This window comes from Nothobranchius furzeri, chromosome 1 (genome assembly GCF_043380555.1).
Source record: "Nothobranchius furzeri strain GRZ-AD chromosome 1, NfurGRZ-RIMD1, whole genome shotgun sequence".
Classification (NCBI taxonomy): Eukaryota; Metazoa; Chordata; class Actinopteri; order Cyprinodontiformes; family Nothobranchiidae; genus Nothobranchius; species Nothobranchius furzeri.
The window spans coordinates 106841590-106868451 of NC_091741.1; the positions used below are offsets into that span (position 1 = coordinate 106841590).

Here is a 26862-nt window from a genome sequence, read left to right on the forward strand (position 1 = left end):
TTGAGAAAAAAAGGTGCTCATTTTTGCACATTTAGCTGCATCCAGGGCCAGATTAAGACTTCGTTGTACCCTGGGCAACAATATTCAAGGGGCCCATCATCACGACCCAAGGATCACCATAATATGGTCACATACAGAATATTTTACTGTAATATGCAGTAAATATACTCAATGCTTGAATGCCTGACATCACGTAACCCGCTCAGGGTAACCTTTGACCCACCTTGTGTGGACTGACCAATGAGGAGAGGGTCTTAACTTGAGGCCCTCTCTTCATTGGTCAGTCTGCATGAGACTGACTCTCAACTGACGTTCAGTCATTGGCAGCGAAGCGTCTCTGTGCAGCGCAAAAGCCTGGGTGGACAGTTTGTTTAGTACAGGGTGATCATATTTCCATTTCCAAACAAGAGGACAGGGGATCTGTGCCTATGACGTCACATTATGGCAACACCACACAAACCACGCTGGGACCCATTTTTTTGTAAGAACTAAATTAATATCAGATTCTGCCAATAAAGGGCTCTAAAACAATTCATATGTAAATATTTAGCATATGTATTGCAAAATCTCATTTTTCTGCTTTAGTGCTGCAACAAGGTTTTAATAATAATAAATTATTATACCTTTTGTTTTACTTCAGCATTGGTAAGCTTCCTGTGCACAGATTATTAAGGATGCTTGTTTCAGCTGTGAGATTAGACGATAGGATCAATGAAAAAATAAGTTGTCACACACTCCATGGAAACTTTCAGAGAATCCACAAATAGTGGCTTTCAAATGGTTTTGTTTCTTTTTGCAAGTTTAGAAAAGAAGCAGATGAGACAGCATGTCTGATAATTTAGTTTTTCATCTGATAATATTAGAATTTTGCCTTGGCCCCCAAAATGTCTTGAAACGGCCCTGGGTGTGTGACTGAGTTTTGAAGGTGATTTGAATTGTATCAGATGTGTAAATATGACATGTTGTTTTATACAGGTAAAATTGTGTAGTGGAGATAAATCTACCTACATTTTACTTTTCCACACTTAGTTTTGTTTACTTGTTTTTATTTAACTATTTTCCTGTCCTGTCTGTCTCTCATCTTCCTGCGTCTCCTCTAAACTCTCCAGAAAAAACTGCTGCCAGGATTCTTACTTTTTCACCTCATCAGTTACTTTTGAGCAGATCAAATGGATCTCCTGACCGCAAAGCGGAGTGCGCCTTTCGATGCTGCGTCAGTGAGGTGAAATCACCGCAGCACCGCGCAGCACAGGTGATGAGCTGCGCAGCAGCAGAGCGCTTCAGGCACAAATAAGACAGAAAATAGAGAACATGTGCGGACATGAACGATCGTGTGCTAATTATAGTTTTTTGGTTGCGCCACTTTGAGAATGGACCGTGCGCTGGACGCAGCTGCCTGGAGCGCTGCGCAAGAACGCGCTGTGCCGCTCTCTGTGCTCTCTGCTCAGAAGAGTCCATAAATGATGTAATATACTGTAGATAGAAAACTTGTTTCCGGCTCCCCTGGATGTGTAGGATATACAGCTCCCCCATAATTCGATCCCTGCTCCTGGATGAAAAGCCGGACATTTTCATCACGACCGCGGACCCCCAGTCCGGACGCCCGGACAGACAGTGAAAAGTGGACATGTCCGGGGAAAACCGGACATACGGTCACCCTAGTTTAATATAATGCGGGAGATTACAGACATGCCTACAGTATTTTGCTCGTGCGCTTGCTGCCCTGGACCCCTTAGAGTTCGTGGGCCCTGGTCAATTGCCCAGTTGCCCATATGGTTAATCCGGCCTTGGCTGCATCTGTTTCCAACGCTTTCCTCTTTTTAATTCTTGCCTTCTCCGCGCCACCCTTGCTCTTTCTACTTTCCATCTTTCCGTCAACTGCGTGGTCACGTGGTCCGCACAGGCGCATACGGGGGGAAAAAAACGAGCTGCAGCCTGCAGGTAGAGCCAGCCAGAGACAGCCGGGAGGAGCGTATGTGATCAGCCCGGCGGCCTCAGTGCCATGACTGAACACCGGCACCAAAAAATAAAAATAAAATGATAAAAAACAAAAACGAGAGCACCGGCCCCATGCGGCCCAAACATCGCACGGCCCACCGGGAATTCTCCAGACCCTCCCGATTAGCCACTCCGGGCCTGTGAGTGATGGCACAACAGCTGGCTGGGGCAGAACAGAGGACTGCCATCCTTAAACAGATGCTATGTTTTTTATGCAACTTTAATTGATATTTATTTACTCTTTACATTTTACCTTTCAGAATGAGTCGTTTCAGGGCTCTATCAGTTTTAAAGAGACAATGTGCTGCTGGCCACGCCCACCAATCCCCTGATACAGAGGCACAGATAGGATTTTCAAACTGGGGGTGGGGGGGTGGGGGGGGGACAATGTTCCAATGTACCCTCCCAAATACATACACACACACACTTACACATACACAAGTAATTGTGCTCAGTCAGTTTGTGTGGTTTACAAAAAACCAACACTGTTATACACGTGTTTGAAGCCATTGTGCAATGGAAGGCTGGCAACAAAGCTCTGCCTGATCAACACTATCCAAGTCAGTCATTTGTTATTCTCCCAATCAATAACTAACCAAAACGTCATGCTTTATGCAAAACATGTTTTATTTAAACATTAACTGATTTTTGGCATACCAAACTTTACAGAAAACATAAAAAGCCCTATGTAAAAAACTGCACATAAAATATAATAAAGAATGATATTCACTTATCACTTAGAGCACTGGTTTCCAAACTTTTCAGCCTCTGACCAACAAAATTAAAATTTATGAGGCCTATCACCCCGACTCTTGGTTTCTGAGTTAGTTGAAAAAGTAGCACAATGAGAACACAATCAACATCCCCAATATATTTGCTTTTATCGGTTTGCTTTGATTTATAAAAAAGAGTCGCTTTCTAATTGCCATTAGAGATTTTACATTTCTGATATTAACATTTTTTTCTCAAGAGGATTTCAAGACTGCACACTTACATGTTCGTGACCCCAAGGGGTCCCATCCCCAACTTTGAGAACTACTAAATTAGAATGCCTTGCCAATAACTATATATACATGTATATACGTATAAAAACATGTAGTATACAAGATAGTTTTAAATTCACTCAGGCAAACAAATGAACCATCCAAAAAATTATTAAGTAAAGGACCCAAAAACCTCTCTTCTTCTTTCAGTCCCCTGCACATACTGCTGGGCAGTTTCACATCTGTTCAAACTGTCCAGCCTCTCCTGGTGAATATGGCACATGGCCACTTCATTTAGTCTTTTCTGACTCATGGTGGACCGCAACCATGTTTTTAGCCTCCGTAACCCACTGAAACTGCATTCTGCCTCAGCAGATGATATAGGCCCCGCCATCAACAGTCTCATTAATGTCTCAACCTGATCAAATAGGGCACGAACTTCAAGGGGCATTTCTCTTAAAGCATGTGCAGCATATGAAGTTGTGGGGACATTGTACTTGTCAAGCTCCACACTAGTTTCACTCTAAAGGGACACTTTGGGACAACTCCATCACATTCCATCAATTTTTATTGTCAGTTCAGTGAACATTAGGTTGATAACCTTCAAAGAACAGAGATAAGTGTTAGATATCACATCATTTATATAAAATACAACAAACAAAGAACTTCTAAACTAAATCTTCCCACACTAACAGTGTAAACAATTAAATTAAAGCATGACTTCAAAGGTCACCCAAAACAACTTCATATCATAAATAAAACAATAGTTACCAACCATTGGCGTCTTTAGAGTCAACTCATTGTTAGAGCTTGCTGTGCTGTTCCTGTTTGACTAAGGACTGAGAGCCACCACCCTGCATAGGTGTTTTTTATCACCAATCAGTCGCCATTTTGTTGGTGCATTCTGGGAGATGTAGTTCTCAGTGGTGGTGGACCAGTTAGACCTCCATTTACTCAACTTTAACCCAACACCTCCCACTTGAGCTCATGGTTTTCCAAACCCAATGAGGTCACACAAGTACTTTGTTGTTTTGTTCTTCAACAGGAATTAGAATGACAAGGCGTCTAACATCCCTATGAAGGATAGTGGTTGGGATTTTTTGTTTCAGTCTAATGGATTCTGCAACCGCCTTCTTTCCAGCTGCCTTTCTGGTGGGAACCGGATAGCTAGGAAAGGTCCTCACAAGCACGTCTCTTACAATGCCTTTCCTGTCAGTGTTGACACTAACAACTCTGGCCAGCTTGTATTGTCCTCTCAAGGCATTTTGATCAGCCAACCAGACCACGTCTCCAACAGCGACATTTCGCTCTTTGGTGTGCCATTTATTCCGTACAAAGAGATTTGGTCCAGCCAATTGGCTCCACTTTTTCCAGAATTTGCTGACCTCTGTTTGAATACTTTTTAGTCTTATGTATGGGTAACCATCAAACTGGAAGTCTCCAGGGTCTCCCTTCAGGTTTGCACGCCCTAGAAGCAGAGAATTTGGGGTGATATATCCCACACAATCTTCCCTGCTTTGAGTTTTGGCATCAATAGGTCTTTCGTTTGCAAGGTTGGCTGCCATGTAAAGAAAGGTTTGGAATTCACCCCAGGTGAAGATGCCCTCTCCTCCAAGATTGCTCAGGGCCCGCTTCACTATTTTTACAGCAGCTTCTGCTGCACCATTTCTATGGGGAGAGTCTGCAGGATGGATCTTCCAAACCCATTCTGTCCCATGTTTGGCAGCTATGTATGGCAAGCCAAATGAGCATTTATTCTGATATCAGGATATCAGCCAGAATTGTCATGAACATGTAAGCCATTTCTGTCCACTAGTTAACTAGTTAGACATGTTTGTGTCTACTAGTTAAATATCGAGGGTGAAAATGTGCCCACTAGTTAACTAGTGACAGCAGAAATGCGCACTAGTTAACTAGTGAACACATTTAGGCTTCAGTAGTTAACTAGTTGACACAAAAACTGCTCACTAGTTAACTAGTAAAAGCAGAAATGCATAGCAGTCAGCTACTCGAAGGTATTTGTCTCACTAGTTAACTAGTGAGGGTCAAAATGTGCACACTAGTTAACTTGTGGTAGACATAAATGCGCACTAGTTAACTAGTGAACATATTTTGGCTTCACTAGTTAACTAGTTGACACATAAATGGCTCACTAGTTAACTAGTAAAGACCAAAATGCATACCAGTCAGCAAGTTGAAGGTTTTTGTGTCTCACTAGTTAACTAGTGATGGCCAAAATGTGCACACTAGTTAACTTGTGGTAGACATAAATGTGCACTAGTTAACTAGTGAACACATTTTGGCTTCACTAGTTAACTAGTTGTCACATAAATGGCTCACTAGTTAACTAGTAAAGGCCAAAGTGCATACCAGTCAGCTAGTTGAAGGTTTTTTGTGTCTCACTAGTTAACTATTGATGGCCAAAATGTGCACACTAGTTAACTAGTGAAGGCTTAACTCCTAACTAGTTAACTAGTTGAAGTAGGTCAGTGCCACTAGTTAACTAGTGAACCATTAATGGCTCACTAGCTAGCTAGTTGATGGCAGCAGGCTCACTAGTTACCTAGTTGATGCATCCATTGTCCAAACTAGTTAACTAGTGAGGACATAAATGTATACTAGTAAATTAGTTCAAGTCTACATTCACACTAGCTAGCTAGTTGCGCAGAATTCTAATTAGGAGGCGGAGAATTTCTCAAATTAAGACTCTCTATTGGCTCCCTGTGTCAAAATAAAATATGACAACCAATCACAGTGCGGAATTTCGTAAAATCCCACCCCAAACATTTGCATGCGGCACACAAGTTAACATGCTGGCCAGAGGAACCTCAGCTAGTGAACTAGTAGTGGCTTCAGTGTGACACTTACATGTAAACTTGTGAAGGCAGAACTGCTCACTAGTTAACTAGAGAGGGTACAAATGTCCACTAGTTAACTAGTGAGGTGCAAAATAAGTGTCACTAGTTCACTAGTGGGCCCCAAATCGCCCACAAGTTAACTAGTAAGGTGCGGATATGCTCACTAGTTAACTAGTGAGGTGCAGATTTGCTCACTAGTTAACTAGTGCGCCCTAAAGCGCCCACTAGTTAACTAGTAAGGTGCAAAAAAGCATCACTAGTTAACTTGTAAAGTGCAGATATGCTCACTAGTTAACTAGTGGGCCCCAAAATGTCAACAAGTTAACTAGTAGGGTGCGGATTTGCTCACTAGTTAACTAGTGAGGCACAGATATGCTCACTAGTTAACTAGTGATGTGCGGATTTGCTCACTAGTTAACTAGTGAGGTGCAGATTTGCTCACTAGTTAACTAGTGTGCCCTAAAGCACCCACTAGTTAACTAGTAAGGTGCAAAAAAGCATCACTAGTTAACTTGTAAAGTGCAGATATGCTCACTAGTTAACTAGTGGGCCCCAAAACGCCAACTAGTTAACTAGTAGGGTGCGGATTTGCTCACTAGTTAACTAGTGAGGCACAGATATGCTCACTAGTTAACTAGTGAAGTGCGGATTTGCTTACTAGCTAACTAGTGAGGCGCGGATTTGCTCACTAGTTAACTAGTGAAGTGCGGATTTGCTCACTAGTTAACTAGTGAGGTGCGGATTTGCTCACTAGTTAACTAGTGAGGTGCAGATATGCTCACTAGTTAACTAGTGAGGTGCAGATATGCTCACTAGTTAACTAGTGCGCACAAGATGCACACTAGTTGCTGTTTTTGGAGCAATCTAGTTTACTTGTTATGTACAAATGTGTTCTTACTAGTTAACTAGTGACAAATTTACCTTCACTAGTTAACTAGTTGACATATTTGGCCTTTCTAGTTCACTTGTAATGGGACAGGAAGCACTCACTAGTTAACTAGTGAGCATATCTGCATTAAAATTTTTTCTCACTAGCTTATAGAGGGCAAACTGAGCCTTACATGTTAAGTAGTGAACACAAAACACTGTCACTAGTTAACTAGCTGCAGAAAAATGCCCCTAAAACTAGTAAATTTGTGGAATTTGAATAAATACACACTTGGCTGGCATTCTGTGTAACATGTTAACTAGTTCGACCGCTGTACTGCTCACTAGTTAGCTAGTGAGCAAATCCGGCCTTTACATGCAAATGAAGAAATGCAGAACAGCTATGTGATTGGTCCATGTAGGACTGAGAAACAGAGAAAGTATGGCGGACTCTGTTCAGGCTGTTCTAAGAGAAAATTTGATAAACTAAGATCGTTTGAGCACATAAATATGTTTTGACGATATTTGTAGCGAGAAAGTTGTGGTGTATTGCTGTAATCTTTGTTCAGTTAACGTGTGCAGTCTTTAGTTTTCAGTTATTAGTCTGAAAAAGCCTGGAGGCGGAAGGCAGCGGCAGACAGCATGTCTGTTTCTGTTGACAGGAAAGTGCAGAAACTCCGCAGAAATCTCCGTCAGATATATTGTTTCACATTTGTACGGAAGCGACAAGTTTATAATAATAAAAAAGGCTCTATTTTACATACGTTGCTGTAAAGCTTGCCAGCACTTATAGTGTCTTAAAGATATAAATTTGCAAAGAGTGTAGCACCTAGTGCTGGTGGTCTAGTGACTAACACGTTTGCCTGCAATGGTGAAGGTCGCGGGTTTGATACTGGATCATACACTTTAGTTTTGTACATTATTTCACTTCTTTTCTTTTGCATAATTTTTGTATTTATGTCAACAAGAAACAAAATACGTAACGGATTAGTGGGCAGAGTTACACACACACACACACACACACACACACACACACACACACACACACACACACAAAACATGTAAACAAGTATTTTATGAGTATGAATCTGATTATTGCCGACAGTCGATATTTAAGCATGTGTGTCCCCCTTCCTCAATCCATCCTCGCAAAATAAAATCATCGGCACAGCACAGCAGGCTTTCTCTTGATCCAGAACTAGCACTTCGAAATTGATCATGTCCGCGGCCATCTGCTGCACAATCAGCTGCTCGCATCGCGGGAAACATTGAAAACAGCTTCATGAACTGAGACACAACAGGGTTAACATCGACAAAAAAATCCACAAATAAATCTAAATAATTAATGCCATTTCCGTCTTTTTCGTTGAAATATACAAATAGCAGATCATAAATCTAGAGCAGAAAAAGCTGCTGCAGGAAGCAGGGTCTGTAGTTATTCGTCTTCGTCTTCGTCTTCCTCCGCTTGGTCTGTAGTTATTCATGCACCAATTCATCAATGTGATTATTGATCAAGATCAGGTAAACTGATATTAATGTTGCAACATTTCATTTGATCATCTGAATGATACCACACAACTGAATGACCTGTTGAGTCTCTGCATATTCAGGTATTTACTACGGAAAACAAACAACAGCAGGCAGCAGCAGGACTCCCCATGTTATTTCTCGGGTCGCTGGCCCGCGGTCGTCGGGGCCGCTGCGGTCAGCTCTTAGCCGGGAAGCCCTCGTTCGGCTGCGTGGGCTGCTTCACCGTGGACCAGCTCCCAGCAGCCGCTGGTCGGGAGAAACGCTCTGGCTGCAGCTCCGATCAGACCCTACCAACACCTCGCCACAGACAGCACCGCATTAAAAGCCCACAATTATGACCCGCTCCCCAAAGTTACAGTTCTCAAGCACTGATGAACACATACATAACCCACAACAGCTATGAAATGTGTGTTATTTACGGCAAAAAGGAGATATTTTTCAAGCCAACGTGCCAATGTTAACCGCAGTTGGCTTGGAAATGTGCTGATTTTATTATTTTTGTCAATTAAAATCCCCCTTGTTTGCTCTTACGTTTTACGAAAACGCAATATTAATTAAAGCACGCTTTAGTGATCAGCATGTAAAGCAAAGAAGAAATGTGAACATTTCAACCCATTTCGAACCAACCAGTAATATGATTTCTTAATACGGTGCAGCGGCAGCATTTAAAAACCAAAATATAGTTTTTACTCTCCAAAAAAAGGAGAAGACAGTCACGGTGCAGCAACCCATTTTAGTCCATTAATCTCCACAATAAATATCCAGACAGAGAATTTCTACGGCCTCGCTGTAAACTCCAATGTCACCCAGGACCAGTCTTAAAGAGACAACGCGCTTAAAGGGAAAGTGTGTAGATTTCTGGCAATAGGGGGTAGTAAATACCAAAGTCACTGCAAACAAGCTGTATTTTTTGTTCAAGTGAGGACCTTACTAACTAATGCTTATAAAGCCAACAAAACCCTCTGGACTCTAGCTGTAACTCTCAAATTAGGATATGAGATTAATGACTCAGGTTCACGCTCCAATACATTAATTGTTTGAGAAATGCATCTTTTTATGTTGAGTGCCATCCGCCAAATAACACACGAGAAAAGGAAGAAGAGTGTTGTTGCACAGTTTTCAAAGGAGTCAAAAACCACCAGCAAAACCATAAATACAGCTAAATAAACATAAAATCCAACATGGCGTCCTCCAGAGAGTCGGACCCTCGCCTGTGTATTTTATTACTATGAAGGGTACATGAACTGATTAGGAACACAATGTCATAGGGTCAAAGGTCAAGGTTGTGTGAGGTCATATATATATCAAAAATTGCCTGAACGGGTTGAATGATTTTGACCAAATCAGAGGTGATAGCTCCCTATCAAAGGTAGATAAACTGATCAGGTCACAACCTCATAGGGTCAAAGGTAAAGGTCGTGTGAGGCCGTATATATGAAAAATTGGTTTTTGTGTGCAATATCTTCTGAACAGGTTGAAATACTTTGACCAAATCGCAGGTGAGAACTCCCTATCTAAGGTAAATAAACTCATGAGGTACAAAACCTCATAGGGTCAAAGGTCAAGGTTGTGTGAGGCCGTATATATGAAAATTTGGCTTTTGTGTGCAATATCTCCTGAACGGGTTGAAGGATTTTGACAAAATCAGAGGTCATAACTCCCTATCAAAGGTAAATAAACTCATCACATACACAAGTTCATAGGGTCAGAGGTCAGTGTCATGAGAGGTAATATATATGACCAGTCAGGCATATCCCGCGACGCTCTGCATCGATTTCCAGGGCTTTCTTGTTTCTACAGAGTTTATGTAGGGTGCTGCTGGTTTGGGGTGTTATGTCAGCAGGCAGAGTTTAGGAGTCTGACAGCTGTGGGGAAGAAACTGTTTCGGGACCTGGTAGTCTTAGTCCATAGGCTCCTGTAGCGCTTCCCAGAGGGCAGGAGGGTGAAGAGTCCATTCGATGGGTGACTGGAGTCTGATGGTTTTCCCTGCCCTTTTCAGACACCAAGAAAAAAGGAGAGTAACTTTATTTTGTTTGTGTGATTTTATTTTGTTGTGTGACTACTGGTTGCAGTTCCCTGTTCAATTGATTGCTGTTCCCTGTTAAATTTAAAAAAGAAAAAAGTCTAAAGTTTTGTTTTGACTGGAGAGAACTAAAAAAGGTTACACTGTCTTCTGGTACTAGCTCAAAATAACAAGTGGTGCTTGCTGCAGAACCACAAAGGCGGAGCTGCACCAGAAGGTGGAGCTGCACTAGAGTCAGCCCCGCCCATTCCAGAATCAGCCCCGCCCATTCCATTAGAGTCAGTCTAATTCCTTCCAGTTGTCAGACTTGATAGCATTCTGGAACCAAAGAGGGTGTTGTAGCTAAAAAATGCGAGATTGAGGACGGAGTTGAGAAGTTAATTGAACAGTTTTTGTAAAGGTTCCATATAATTAAAAATCTAACTTTTGGAACTTTTAATCATGTTATATTGTCATTTCCTCATAAGAAACACGCCAAAGCCATTTTTAGCCTCATTCATGCATTTTCCTCCCATCTCAGCTTCAATTTGGTCTCCTCCCCGGAAGCGGGTCTGGTCTTGGTTCTCAAATCTGGATATTCTGTGAATTTTCTGACAAATTATTTCTGAAATGACTTCTACTGAGACACCGCCAATAAACCATACATCCCATCTCAGAGACACACTGGGCAGCACAATTACATGTAACGCCACTTGATTTATAACAGATGTGGTGGTGTAGTGGTTATGGAGTCAGGTTGACATGCTGTTTCGCCTCCCAGTAGTGTAAGTTTTAGGTAGTTTACCATCTCTTTTCTTCATTTCTAGCTACACTTGCCAGTACTATGTTTACAACAATTTACTGGTATACCGTTTAACATATAATGTGTTTATTTATTTATTTATTCGTTTATTTAGCCAGTGTGAGTCCATTTGTGAGCAGAGTTTCAACTAAAATGCTGTTTAGGAACGACCAAATTCAAAGAACTTTTAGCAACTTAAATATTTTGCTGAAAAGAAACATTACAACTAAAATATAAACAAATTGAATGTGGCTAAATAGACTGCTGATGACCCCACTGAGAATCGAACCAGCATCAGCTGAGGGGAAAGCAAAAACCAACTCAGACGATTTTACCACTAGACTACCAGAGGCCATTCAATAAATGAAGTGCTGTTGTACACCACTTTTATTAGACCAGCTGTAGGCAGATATTCGCTAAAAGAAACCTTTTCATTTCGAGATATATTCAGTCTTTGTCATGTAGCAAGTTATATTTATCTTGTTTAATTGGAGTATAGAACATAGCATTAACGACTGTAAACTAGTGACAGCCGTAATTCATGTGGGTCGGGTCAGTTTGCGATAAAGTTGAAAACAAAAACGGAAGTCAGTGGGCTAGGCTGAGTTTGCGTGAATGGGCGGGGTGCAGCTCCGCCTTTGTGGTTTTGCAGCCAGCACCCTCTCCAAAATAACCACAGTTTTTTCCCTCAGTGTCATTTGATCTATTTCTTGGGAAGATGGATGGATGGATGGATGGAGATATATATATATATATATATATATATATATATATATATATATATATATCAATAATTATTTTTAATATAGCCTTTTTCAATACCAAACTTTCAATACCAAACAAAAATGAACTACAATAAAATTACTGGCACACTAAATTCCAATTCTCCTCAATGGGACTTGAACTCGCCAACTGATCTCCCTTACACAACACCAAACGAGGTGCTTTACTTGATTTGGGAGGGGGGAATAAAAGCAGTAAAACAATAAAACTTTGAACATTACAACACAAAGAGAAAATAAATAATGTTACAGCAATTGCGGAATGCCATCTGCGGGATTCGAACCCGCCGCAACGACCAACCAGTAGGTGTCAAACCATGACTAATGAGTGCAAGCCTTGGCGCTCAGGGACACCCATCAGTATGTGATTGTGAGGCCACAGCACATACGTTTTAGACCGGGTGGGATTCTTATACCCAACAGGAGTCTTCTGCCCGCCTTCTCGTTAGAATATGCATAATTTGTGTTTCAGGCACTAGTTAACTAGTGAGCTGCTGCACTGCCACACATGTAAACTGGTGAAATTTCAATTGTTCCACTAGTTAACTAGTGGACAAAAATGGTCAGCTTGTATGTGTTTTTAGATGCAACTAGTTAACTAGTGAGCAAATCCGCACCTCACTAGTTAACTAATGAGGTGCAGATATGCTCACTAGTTAACTAGTGAGGTACTAGTGAGGTGCAGATATGCTCACTAGTTAACTAGTGAGCATATCTGCACCTCACTAGTTAACTAGTGAGCAAATCCGCACCTCACTAGTTAACTAGTGAGCAAATCCGCACCTCACTAGTTAACTAGTGAGCATATCTGCGCCTCACTAGTTAACTAGTAAGCAAATCCGCACGTCACTAGTTAACTAGTGAGCATATCTGCGCCTCACTAGTTAACTAGTGAGCAAATCCACACCCTACTAGTTAACTAGTTGGCGTTTTGGGGCCCACTAGTTAACTAGTGAGCATATCTGCACCTTACTAGTTAACTAGTGATGCTTTTTTGCACCTTACTAGTTAACTAGTGGGCACTTAAGGGTGCACTAGTTAACTAGTGAGCAAATCTGCACCTCACTAGTTAACTAGTGAGCATATCCACACCTTACTAGTTAACTTGTGGGCGTTTTGGGGCCCACTAGTGAACTAGTGACACTTATTTTGCACCTCACTAGTTAACTAGTGGACATTTGTACCCTCTCTAGTTAACTAGTGAGCAGTTCCGCCTTCACAAGTTTACATGTAAGTGTCACACTGAAGCCACTACTAGTTTACTAGCTGAGGTTCCTCTGGCCAGCATGTTAACTTGTGTGCCGCATGCAAATGTTTGGGGTGGGATTTTGCAAAATTCCGCACTGTGATTGGTTGTCATATTTTATTTTAACATAGTGAGCCAATAGAAAGACTCAATTTGAGAAATTCTCTGCCTCCTAATTAGAATTCTGTGCAACTAGCTAGCTAGTGTGAATGTAGGCTTGAACTAGTTTACTAGTATACATTTATGTCCTCACTAGTTAACTAGTTTGGACAATGGATGCATCAACTAGGTAACTAGTGAGCCTGCTACAATCAACTAGCTAGCTAGTGAGTCATTAATGGTTCACTAGTTAACTAGTGGCACTGTCCTACTCCAACTACTTAACTAGTTAGGAGTTTTGCCTTCACTAGTGAACATGTGGACACTTTGAACTGTCACTAGTTAACTAGTGAGACACAAAAACCTTCAACTAGCTGACTGGTATGCATTTTAGCCCTTACTAGTTAACTAGTGAGCCATTTTTGTGTCACCTAGTTAACTAGGAAGCCAAAATGTGTTCACTAGTCAACTAGTGGGCATTTCTTCTGTCACTAGTTAACTGGTGTGCACATTTTGGCCATCACTAGTTAACTAGTGAGACACAAAAACCTTCAACTAGCTGACTGGTATGCATTTTGGCCTTTACTAGTTAACTAGTGAGCCATTTTGTGTCACCTAGTTAACTAGTGAAGCCAAAATGTGTTCACTAGTTAACTAGTGAACATTTCCGTCTCCCACTAGTTAACTGGTGGGCTCATTTTGACCCTGACTAGTTAACTAGTGAGACACAAATACCTTCAACTAGCTGACTGGTATGCATTTTGGCCTTTACTAGTTAACTAATGAGCCATTTTTGTGTCAACTAGTTAACTAGTGAAGGTCAAAATGTGTTCACTAGTTAACTAGCGTGTACAGTTTGACCCTCACTAGTTAACTAGTTGTCCTGTTGACAAGATATCAGAATTAATGCTCAAGCGGCTGGCCAAATTGGGCAAAGTTAACAAGTGGGATTTTTACTTTCAGTAGTCAGCTAGTACGAGTTTTTGTACCTTACTAGTTGACTAGTAAAAACTAAATGTGTTTTAACTAGTTAACTAGTGGACATTGATCTGTCCACTAGTTAACTAGTGAACACACTGAGCAATACTAGTTAACTAGTAAGATATGAAACATTTTAATTAGTTAACTAGAGAGAATTTAGGCCTTACTAGTTAACTAGTTGACATTTAGGCTGTCACTATTTAACTAGTTGACACAAACATGGCTAACTAGTTAACTAGTGGACAGAAATGGCTTACATGTTCATGACAATTCTGGCTGATATCCTGATATCAGAATAAATGCTCATTTGGCTTGCCATAGAAGATCTTCAACTTCAGTCTTGTTCAGTTGGTCAAGGAAGTTGTACAGCTTTTCGAGAGCAGGCTTGGCTCCTACAAAGTTAGTGCCAGGGTCTGACCAGATCTTCCTGGGGTGCCCTCTCAGTGAAGTGAACCTTTGGTAGGCCAGCAGGAAACCTTCGGATGACTGGTCACTTACCACGTCTGTGTGTATGGCACGGGAGGCCATGCAACAGAAGATGATTCCCCATACTTTGATTTTAGTTCTTTTCTTGACTTCATCTTTGACCTCATATGGGCCAAAAAGGTCCACGGTAGTGAATTCAAAAGGAGCAGCTGGGTTTGTTCTCTCCGGAGGCAAGTTTGCCATTATTTGTTGACACAGCCTTGCTCTGTTCTTCCTGCAGCGTACACAGCTGTCAACCACCCTCTTAGCGATTCTCCGGCCTTTAATTATCCAAGCTGTCTTCCTCATCCGGAGAAGGGTTCCTGCTACCCCCTCATGGTTGGCTTCATGAGATTCTCGTGCCAACAGAGTAGACACCCGGGATTCATATGGCAAAACAGGTACAGCAGTCTTCTCTTCATTGAACACCTGGAATCTACCTCCACAAAGTAGCAGTCCAGTGTTCTCATCTTTGTATACTGCCAATCTGCTGAGAGTTGTGTCTGGAAATGTTACACCTACTTGAGCCGAGAGAAAGATGTCATCACATGCATCCTGAAGTTCTGTGTTTTTCAATCCAGCCTGCTTAGGTGTTGTTGCAATCCATTTTTTCTGTTCTGGGTTTGAGGTCCTCTTTAGCCACTGCTCAGCAACTCGACGGATCCAGGCAATAACTCTCTTCAGTTTGCTTAGACTACTGAATCGTTTTATGTCCACAAGACGTTTAACCCAGCCAGTGGGAAACCTTTTTGGTGGAGTGGATGTTTTTTCTTTACACAAATCTTTTTCCTGATTCGTCTTGGCTTGACCTCTTGTCAATGTAGCTGAAAATGTTTTTCTTTGCATTTTATTCACCCTTTCTCTGGCCTGGGCTGCCACTTCTCCAGCCGATTGAATAGGCCACTCGTCCACTGGCCACTTCAAGAACTCTGGTCCATTTTGCCATGTGGAATTTTCCTTCAAATCGTCAGGAGCGCCTCCTCTGGTTAAGATATCAGCTATGTTTAGATCTCCACGTATCCACCACCAGTCTTGCACTAGCCCGGCCTTCTGGATCTCACCCACTCTATTTGCAAAGAATGTTTGGTATCCATAGTTGTCTCGTTGGATAGCTCCAAGGACTGTCTGACTGTCCAGTAAGTGGAACCACCTCTCAATCTTCATTCGAGCATGCTTCTCCACATACTTCCTGATCCTGGCTGCAAAGACTGCGCCACACATTTCTGCCTTAACGGCATCTCCTTTCTGATTTAAGGGTGTCAGCTTGGCTTTGGCTTCCACAAACCTGACTTCAATGCCTTGATTTGTCTCCCATCTTAAGTACATCACAACTCCATAGGATTTATCACTTCCATCAGAGAATGTGATACCCCAAGGTTTTCCTTTCCGGTCAGATGGTGTGAGGCTTCTGTGGAATTTTACGTGACCAAGCTGTGCATAGTTCTCAAAAAGCTGTATGGCTTCTTCTCCGAGACTTTCTGAGAGAGGTCGGTCCCAGGTTTCTTGGGTCAACTTGCCACCCCCTCCTTCTTGGAACGCTTTACGAACAAGGATCGCTCCTTTCTGCTTGACTGGTGCAACTAGGCCAATTGGGTCATATAGTGCAGCAACTTGGCTTAGGAGAACTCTTCTTGTCAACTGGTTAGGAGTTTGTGTTCTCACCTCCTCTTCAAGAAGATTTTTTCCAACTCGCATCTTCTTCTTCCTTTTAGAAAAGTTTACTGCAGTCAGCATGTAGAGTTTGTCCTCATTTACTTGATAGCCGATGCCCAGGGCTTTGTTTATTCCCTCTTTCATCTGGTTTGGAAGAATTAAGGTTTTCCTTTGATCCTGGTTTAGTACATCTGCTTCAGTTCCTTTCCTCCCACTTTGCCCTGACCGGACCCAGGGTTTAAGGAAGAAACCCCCACCTTTTAAAATCTCTTCAACTTTTGCTGTAATTTTGTCAAGCCTGTGCAAATCATTGTGGGAGGTCAAGAGGTCATCCACATAACTGTCCTCTTCAATAACTCTTCGTTCATCCTTCAAGTGAGCGAAGTTAGGTAGACTTGCGGTCTCCCTCATAGCCAACTGCGCAATACAACCTGCAGGTTTGTCGCCGACGTTGACTCTGGTGATTGCATATTCACAGATCTCCTCTGTAGGATTGTCTCTCCACAGGAATCTGTGTAGATGCATTTCTCGCTCCTCCAACCAGACAGAGTTATACATTTTCTTTATATCTCCCAGAGCTGCATGTACCCCTTCTCTGAATCTTAACAGGACAGCTCTTATGGGGTTAAGGACATCTGGTCCCTTCAAGAGAAGATCGTTCATGCTCACACCTTTGTATTTCTGGCTGCTATTCCATACAATGCGGACTGGTGTTGTCACCGAATGAGGATTTGGCGCCACCAGGTGACTAACATACCACACTGGACCTGTCCACTTGTCCAGGACTTCACTGGTGAGTTTCATAGCTGCACCTCTTTCGACCATGTCATGGATTTGGGTTGCATAAGCGATTTTCCATTCTGGCTCTTTGCTCAGCTGCTTTTCCATCCTTAAGAAACAAGCCTGAATTGCCCTTTTGTTGTTAGGGAGGGAGGCGGGATCTTCAGTCCAAGGATACTTTGCATCCCAATGTGGAGATGGTGTGTGAGCATCTTTCTCCATGTATGTGAGCCCTCCTTTAATGATCTCATACTCTTTCTCCTCAGCCAAGGTCATGTCTCTTCCTCCTGGCGAACAATTTCCGCATCGACAACCTCCACATCTTGGCTCGCATGCGGCTCCGATGCTGTCCCAGTGCCACCACTCAAGGAACTCACGGTTACTGGTAGATGTAAATCTGGACAGAGACGCATCTTCCTGCAATTGCCAAGCTGGCTTGGTTGCTGGAACTGTAATTTCTTGATATTTGACAGCAGCAGTTCGCAAAGAGCGAGCAAAGTGGGCTCTTGATTCATATGCTGTCACCTCTACTTCTTCAAACAAATCAGGATGAGCTCCGCCCACTGTTTTTCCCAATGGGCCTTCCCACAAAACAAGGTCTCCAATGACTCTAACTCTTTGGGGTGCAAGTCTTCCCTCTCGATGGCTTATGAGAAGCTCAACTTCCGCTGGTCTTTTCAGATCTTCGAGCTGGACGTCTGGGAAGAATCTTTTCAACTTTTCAGGCTGAATTGCTTGATAAACTTTTGCAATTTCATCCAAGCCATAGCAGACTAGTTGATGTGCTCTTTCAGTCCCCTTTTGAGTTTTGACTCTGACTTTTAGGAGGTACCTTTTTGTTATAACGTCCATGGTCATTCCACCAACTCCATGTACAACCAGGGTTATTTCTTCACCCCTGAGGCCCAATCTTTCCGCAGCTCTGTGAGTTATGTAATTGGTGTCTGATGCTAGGTCAATGAGGGTGCCTATCTTCTGACCTGCATTGGCCGTTACTTGCATCAGCATCATAATCACCGGAAGTTCAACCAGCTCATTCCTCTTCAGTAATTCAGACTGGCCTGCAGCTTTGAGTGTAACTGAAGATTTGTTTGTGAATGCCTTTCTGCACTGATCTGCTAGTTCAGGGGAAAGTAGTGATAAGAAATCTTCCTGTTCTTCTGTGAACTTTCCTTTTCCTCCATATTTTCTAACTGTGCCCCCTTGTCCTTTGGTTTCAGCTTTTGGACACAGGAAATAATGGTGGTCTGGCCCAGTTTCTCCCCTTTTACAGTACGTGTTTTTGCATAGGAAATTGTCTTTGCAGTATCTGTCATCATCATGGTATCCTAAGCATTTATTGCATGCTCCCAGCTTCTTCAACACAGACTTCTTTTCAGATAGCTTCAAAGCTTTAAATTTCTTGCAGAAGAATATTTTGTTGCTGTGCCCATAATCACCACAGACACCACAACCCTTGTCAACTTCTTTTGTTGTAGCTCTGGCTGATGTAGACCTTCTTTCATGCCTTTTCTCAGACTTGTCCACCTTATCCACACTTCTCAGTTGTTCAAGTCTTTCCAATATCTCTTCTTGGTTCTTCAGGAACTTCAAGAGCGTGTCAAAGTGAGTATCTGCTGTGACATTGTTTTTAGGGTTAACTAGAAATGTTAGCCAGTCTCTTTTTATGAAGTCAGGTAACTTGCTTTCAATGGACTTAATGACTAACGGATTTTTTATGGCTCCAATGTTCCCCAGCTCTGTCAGATCTGCCAGGGCTTTCTCTACAGATTGAATCAGGTCAATGACTCTCCTCGGCTGGTTCCCCTTCACCTGCGGCATTTTGTCTAATTCTTCAAGGATTTCAACTGTAATGGTAGACTTGTTGCCGTATCTATTTTCCAGGACTCTGAACATATCATCTGCAGTTGTATAAGTTGACAGTCTCAGCTCCTTCACGATGGTCTCACTTACACTCTCCAGGAGCTGAATCTTGAGCACCTCAGGTGAGCCAGTGGGCTCTCCCTGCCTTTGCAGGCTCTCCCAGTCTTTTTTCCACCTGTAGAACTCTCTCATATTACCCTGGAAGACAGGAAGGGTAGTTGGTTTTATCTTCACAACAGGTGGTAATGGTTGGATAGGTTTACCGTTCGTGCCTTGATCAGCTAGCCTCCTTAATATGGCAAATTCAGCTTTTCTCATTTTTAGCCTGCAGTGGGCTGCTCTCAGTCCTTTCAGTCTCCCATTCATTTCATCTCTTGATGAGTCAGGAATCCACCTCTCCCACACAGACATAGTTGAGATGACTGCACTAACCTTCTCACCTAATAAAGTGAGGTGAACCTCATAGCCCTCCAAATTGTCACTTTTGACTTGCATATTTTCAGCTTCATCAACTACTTCCTCTGCTTCATGGATTGATGTTTTAAGTTCCCTTTCTCCATATCTTCCCCACAGGTTAGCTTGTACAGCGGCAGTAACCTCCTTCATTTTATTCTCTGCATCTTTTAAAGTCATTTGAATGTCGGTCTGTTGCTGCTTATCAAGTTCTGCTTCTTCATCCACTGCCTTGACATCAGCCTCCAGTCCAATCCTGTAGTCATCATTAGAGTCAAGAACTGACCTGAACCGGTCTGAAAGTTTTCCAAATTCCTCTTCTAATTCGGTTTTCAGCATGATGTCTGCTCCTCTTGAAATATAGTTGGCTAGTCTGGTGAAGCTGCTTTTAGCGCTGGTCCTCTCCTGCTTCAGCAGTTTGACCGTCTTCCCCAAGACCTCTTCTGCCATCTTTATTTTCTCTTGCGTCCACAGCTTTTCTGGTTTGAAGCCCTTTATCTCCTTTTCCAGGGTGCTCTGTGGTTATCAACTGTCAAGCTCCACACTAGTTTCACTCTAAAGGGACACTTTGGGACAACTCCATCACATTCCATCAATTTTTATTGTCAGTTCAGTGAACATTAGGTTGATAACCTTCAAAGAACAGAGATAAGTGTTAGATATCACATCATTTATATAAAATACAATAAACAAAGAACTTCTAAACTAAATCTTCCCACACTAACAGTGTAAACAATTAAATTAAAGCATGACTTCAAAGGTCACCCAAAACAACTTCATATCATAAATAAAACAATAGTTACCAACCATTGGCGTCTTTAGAGTCAACTCATTGTTAGAGCTTGCTGTGCTGTTCCTGTTTGACTAAGGACTGAGAGCCACCACCCTGCATAGGTGTTTTTTATCACCAATCAGTCGCCATTTTGTTGGTGCATTCTGGGAGATGTAGTTCTCAGTGGTGGTGGACCAGTTAGACCTCCATTTACTCAACTTTAACCCAACAGTACTTGCTTTTAAACATTGCCAATTGTACTCTCAAGCCTTCCACTTGCAGTTCAGGGTATTTCTGAGCTGCTGCATCGCTCATTGTGGGAGTCAGGAGCAATGCCTCCAATTCTTTCAGAGTTTGGATGCCTGGTTGCATAAACATGTGACTGATTTGAGCATCTACTGCAGACCTGGGCATTTTACGGCCCGCGGGCCACATCCGGCCCTTTGGTTGACTTTGACCGGCCCGCGTAAGGTTAATTGGAAATTACAAAATAAATGTATTTTCTCATTTTACCTCATGCATGGGCTAAGGCTGCATTGCTTTTATTTTGAAGTTGTATTTTACGTGCACAATGACGCAATACGTATAGCAACAAGTGCCCGCGGTTGACATGGTGATTGTAGCCTGAGAAATGTCCGCTCATGCAAAAAAAAAAAAAAAAAAAAAGAAAGATGCCGAATGCAGGATTTTCAACAAAAATTGGACTGCTAAGTATTTTTTTTACTGAAGTCGGAGGTAAAACCGTGTGTTTGGTTTGAGGGGAGGAGATTGCCGTGTTTAAGGACTACAATTTGAGTCGGCATTACGACAAGAAACACTCGGAAAAATACAAGAACTTGTCTGATGCTGAGAGGGCACGGACATCCGAAGCTTTGCTAGCAAAGTTGCTAAAGCAGCAAGGCTTTTTTACTAAGCTTCACACATCCAGGGATGCAGCAACCAGGACCAGCTTTGTGATATCCCACAAAATAGCTAAAAACAGCGAACCGTGACCAGGAGGATCGAGGACATTGCGGGGAACCTGGAGCTTCAGCTGCAACGTGAAGTGGCAAGTTTTGACTTTTTCTCATTAGACGGGAGCTGTGATGTCGGGACACAGCCCAGCTGCTCGTATTTGTCCGGGGATAACGGACTTCAAGCTCACAGAGGAGCGGGCAGCAATGCGGTCGATGAGAGGGACAACGACAGGGAGTGATCTTTTTACAGAGGTAAATGCGTGCACGGACACTCTGGGATTGAAATGGGAGAGACTGTCACAGCCGGGCGTACACTGTGCGACTTTTTCACTTTTTTGAGCCGATTTTCCAGTCGTGCGAGAAGCCACGACATCGGGGCGAGTTTTGCGCCGAGCGGTCGTGTAGTGTACAGGGGGTTACGAGAGGCGATTAACACCACGTGACCAGCCGCCGATCAGCAGTCGTGAGGTCGCACTCTGGTGTGTTTAATATTTCGCTCGTCCCTCGTGAGGGTATTGCACTGTTGAAGCGGCGCTGCGAGCAGCTGCAACCCAAAAAGTATCAGAACCACTCACGGCGCATGCGCAATCCTGCATCAACGCTTGTCGCTCGCTATTTCCCTAATAACACACGCTGTTCGTTTTTGTTTCTACACGTTTTTTTTACTCACAAAGATTGTCAAGAAAGTGTGTTTGTCGTGTTCATGTCAAATTAAACTTATCACAAAACACAGATTTACTTTCTTTATTTCGTTTTCCTCATCCAACCCCCATAAATCCCTGTGTGTCCTCCTGCAGCACTCCCGAAGGACAACAGGCAAAACAAGACAAAAAAGTCTAACGTGTTGAGTAAAAACTGCTATTTTTAGCACATTTTTAGGGCCGACGTGTTGCTACCAGACGTACAGTGTGAGCAGTCAGGTCGCATGCGAGAACTGGGTCGTACAGTGTGAGCACACGACTCATGAGATCTGCTCTACGAGGAAGTCGTACAGTTTGAGCTGAAGCTGAGTGCTGCGAGTGAAAAAGTCGCACAGTGTACGTCCGGCTTTACAGGGAAAAATGTCGGACTTTTGAAACGCATGCAAGATAAAGTGACAGAAATCGATGCAGATCAAAAATAGGTGTTTTTGCATTGTATTATACACCAACATGTGTTGTGCAAGTCAGTGCTAAAAATCAACCATGTTACTGATGTTGTTACTAAAATAATAAACTTCATCAGGGCGCAGGCGATGAATCACAGACAGTTTGTGGCTCTTGCTGAGGACTCCACACAGCTGTCAGATGGCTCAGCCTGGGGAAAGTGCTGAAGAGGGTTTGGGACTCGAAAGCAGAGATTCAGGATCTCTGCTGGATTTCTACTCTTCTCTTAAGGAGGACTTTCCAAACCTGAAGAGACATGCTTAGAAGATGTTGGTTCTCTTCAGCTCTACCTACATTTGTGAACAAACATTTTCAATGATGAAGTTTACAAAATCCAGGTAAAGATCCTCTCTCACTGATGATCATGTGTCAGCTGTGCTTCGCTTCTCCACCTCAGACATCCAACCTGACTTTGATGCACTCGTTAAAGCCCAGCAGAGACTAGATTTCTCTCACTGAATAAGAAAAAAATTGCTTAAAAACACAAAATAAGGTGTTTGGACCACAAATGTAGGCAACTAGCAGTGAACTGGGACACTTTTTTTAAACCTCTTTCTCAAGATCACAGTTCAGTGATTTTATTTTACAGACAATACTGTGTGTCTGTAGAATGCTAAGAACCTCTTTCCAACAATATTTGAAACTCAGAATGTGTTTTGGAGTGAATGTGACTGAAATTGTTAACTAATATAAGTCACAAATGTTTAACAAAAACCAAATGTGCACACTTTGTTTACCATTGCCTTGGTAAATTTGAATAAATCACATTTTTGTAAGCCAACCTCACTTTTTCCTTTTTGCTCATTTATAACATATAGTCTACTCTTACCAGCTTGAAGAAACAATGGTATTTACTGCTTTTTATAAAGAAATGCCATTAATATTATGCATAATTGACTTCAGCCTTTTGGCCTGCGGCCCTCCACAATATTTTCTATTTCTCATGTGGCCCCATGGAAAAAATAATTGCCCACCCCTGATCTACTGTGTCTAAGAAAGGGTAGTACTCTGTTCTGTAAATCTCCACAGAAGAACTAGGTGTTTGTGCAGGAGCTTGCTCAGAATATCTTTTAGGGAGCCTATCTGTGCGTGGTAGAGCAATGGGCTCTAGACACAGTTTGTCACTCATGTCCTCTGCCTCCTTAAAGATCGCCTCAACGTGTTCCGTGTTTCTTTTTGATTTGAAACTGTTTTTGACAAGGGAAACTGCAGAGAGCATGCCTTCCATTGTCTGTGTGTTTTTCTGGAGAGGTGCATTTAGCATCTCTAGTTCGCTGATCATGTCTAATGCAAGCCTAAGCCCCAGTACTACATTACCCTATTGCAGTCGAGCATGTAAGCTCTCTGCCCGACTGGCAGATTCAGAGGTACTTGTGGGCATCTGATCCAGTGACTCCAGTACTATCCCATATTGCCTAAGAATGGCACGAATAGCAGGTGAGCGTACAGTCCACCTTGTGGGACATAAAGGTCTGATGGACTGGAATGACCCTTCCCCTTCTGAAATAGTGAAGGCTTTAAATGTGTCTTTCAGCTTACCAGACTGACCAAAAAATTGCCAAACTCATGAATCCAGTCAAGTGCATTGCGTTATTTCTACATCAATCACGTCCCAGAGAAGGTTAAACAAACATTAAAGAAGTTGTCACTCCCCCCTCAGAGTCTTACTCCACCCACGTATCAATTTTAAAAACTGCAACATTAGTAGGCGTTGCCTGGAGGACCGAGAGGGCGGAGCCGCGGCAGTGACGAAGACGACGGCTAACTAGACGATGCTAGCTCCCTTCACTCTGAGCAGTCATTAGAAGTGGAGGACGTTTCTCCCCCTCCTTACACAGACACTCGAGAAGAAAGGGACCAAGTCTATTTGGAGGAGACAAGCGGACCTGAGCCTTATTGTTTTGAGCTTGTGAGTTGCCTGAAATTACCGGAACCAACCCAACAGAACCATCTCTGAATGTAAGTAGCCGTTAGCCATAGCATCAGATTAGCTGCAGGGTTTGTCTCCACGGCCCTAGAGCTAGTATTCAGCATGTGTTAGAGGTTTATCTGCTTCAACACACCTGGTTTTAATCAGCAACAAATAGCTGAGCTGCTTAACAGCTAATCTAACCTGTTAAAGCAGGAAAACCACTGAAACGTGCTGGATAGCAGCTCTCCGGTAGCCCTAGGCTCAAGTTACAGTCTGCTGCATACAAAGTTATGAAAATATCCCATGAGAAAATTATTCTGTAATGTGTTCAGCCCACTAAAACTGCCCTGATTTCTTTATTTATTTACTAATAACAGCTGCTCTCTCGGTTCTAGGTCCTCTGGTGTCTGCAGCTGGTCTCCTCTGCTGGTGTCGTCAGGATCAGGAGCTTCCAGAAGAATGTGCCTTTCAATGACTCTTTCCCCCTTATTTGTTATATTAATTAAATAAATCTCAATTGATATATTTCCTATTTTTATTCATGTCCATAAATACTTAAACATGCTTGAAATTAAAACGAGCTTTAACTGTGAGGTGCTAGTTTAATTCATCACAATAGAGCTAGTTAAACATGCGACAATGTGATAATTCAATTAATGTAATTTATAAATATCCATTAAAATATCAAAACTGGAATCAAAATGAGATATTTGGCAGCACAAAAAACTTGTCAAACACAATATTTATTATAATAATTGTAGGCAGACAGGAGACAGAGCTGATGGAGGTTCTCAGTCATCGAAGGATGGCTGAAGGCTTTCCAGGAACAGGAGATGTGGTGTTGTCTCTTCTCTCTCTATTCTGCCAGATGAGCTGATAGGTTACAGGTGTGTGAGGACATCCTCATGCTGTCATAACCAGATGACAGGAGTTATCAGGTGATCAGCCAGGCTAATGATGAGATGCAGAAAGAAAACAAATCCAGGACAGTGTACAATAATATGTGGTGTTGCTCACCTTATGTGCTCTTATAAGTATTAACTTGTGCCTGCCTCATGGTGTAGAGTCCATATTTTGCTGAGTGTCCTGCAATAATGCAGGTTATTAGTTAATTTACTTTTGATAGCAAAACCAAAATATTTAATGTAAAAGTTATTTACCAGGTGAATCAGCTCACACGTCACCACCAAGTGTCACAGGGCCAGAATCAGTAGCCTCCTTCATGATGTAATCACATACTTATTTAATTGTTAATATCTTAAAAATTCTGAAATGTTTTAATTTTTTTTACCTTGAACAGTTCACTGAGCTTGCACTGTCACTGAGGTGGAAGCTGGAATCAACAGCAGACACCTCACATCTTGGTCTTTTCAGGGGTGTGGACGCTGCTCTGACTTTCTGGAAGATGAATTTCCATCATGATCCTTGTGTCACAAGACACACTGAGGCTGTGAGCTCTTCTGGCTGGCTATGTACAAAAACAAAGAAGCAGCACATTTTTAAATGTTTAAAAGAGCATAAAATCACGTGTAACAATAATCTGTAAAACAAATTAAAACTAGAAGGTAATAATAAAATGTTTACATAGAAGATTATTAAAAATAATTCACCTTTGCTACAGGTAAGGCTTCATGTCAGCCTGGACAAATGCATTCTTGCAGCTAAATCAGTCTGACAGCCAGTGTCTTGGGTAGATTTAGCCTGAAAAAAAATAGAAGCACATTGTTGTTGGGAGTTTATAAAGTCAGATAAAATACAAAAGAAACTGTACTATAAAGGCGCTTTATAACATTCCTAGTGTGTGATCGTTGTTATAACGCAAAAGTCAGTCACATATGATGTGAGCCTGAAATGCGACCTCCTGAACAGAATTCCTCACAGAACCGGGTCACAAGCTGGATTTCATGCTGTAGTTAGAGACACTGTTGCAGAATTACCGACTGACTAGCTAAAGGAAGTGAACCACTTCTCTCAGACTTTGCATTTAGGTAGGGAATTGTCTTTAGAAGATGTTAAAACTTTATTTAGCTGACTCACCTCAGACTGGAGCCCGCCGTGGTGGGGGAGCAGAGTCGGTGGGCTGCATCTAAATCACAGAAGAGCCACGGTGGGCACAGCCTCCCTCTTCAAACGGAGGCGTGCAGAATCGCGGGTAAATGCCCACAGAGCTACCGCAACCATACTACACTACACCATCTCACCATGCTAACACGATATGGAGCACTAAACCCTAACTACTTTCCTAATTACACTAACAGCCAAACACTAACTAAACTACAATATCCAACAGCCAAGCTAACACTAAATAAGTATGTATAACACTAAAAGCTATGCTAAAGACTAGGATATGCTAATGCTATATGCTAATGCTGAACTACGGCTAGCCTCCTACACTCGCTTGCAAATCCAACTCCCAACTCGCCACAAGGCGTGGCCGAGACGCTCGTTGCTTTATAACGTTGACACAGAGCTGCTACGTAGTACTCTACTGGTTTACGTAGTATCTTACTCTTTAGCCATTGGCTAAAATTTATTCAAAATGAGTCAAATTCTATGTTTTAAGCTGAAGGTGGAGCTATACTGTAGTATTTAGGCAGAATTTTTAATTTTTAAAGAAAATGCACCAAAATGCTAAAATAATGAATACACACATTTAAAACACTATTAGACACTCATTTATACAGTTCATCAGCAAAAAAAAAAGTTAATTTAGAC

The 26862-nt window shown here is 42.2% G+C and overlaps 1 long non-coding RNA gene across 1 annotated transcript; it reads right to left on the bottom strand.

Moving 5' to 3' along the window:
* Nucleotides 1–24871: 24871 nt before the first annotated feature.
* Nucleotides 24872–25634, bottom strand: LOC129162789 (uncharacterized). Its single transcript, XR_008562785.2, has 4 exons — nucleotides 25439–25634; nucleotides 25308–25365; nucleotides 25165–25233; nucleotides 24872–25055 (listed from the first exon to the last, which is right to left on the bottom strand). It is a non-coding gene; the product is annotated as an uncharacterized lncRNA (long non-coding RNA).
* Between the last annotated feature and the right edge of the window lie 1228 nt (nucleotides 25635–26862).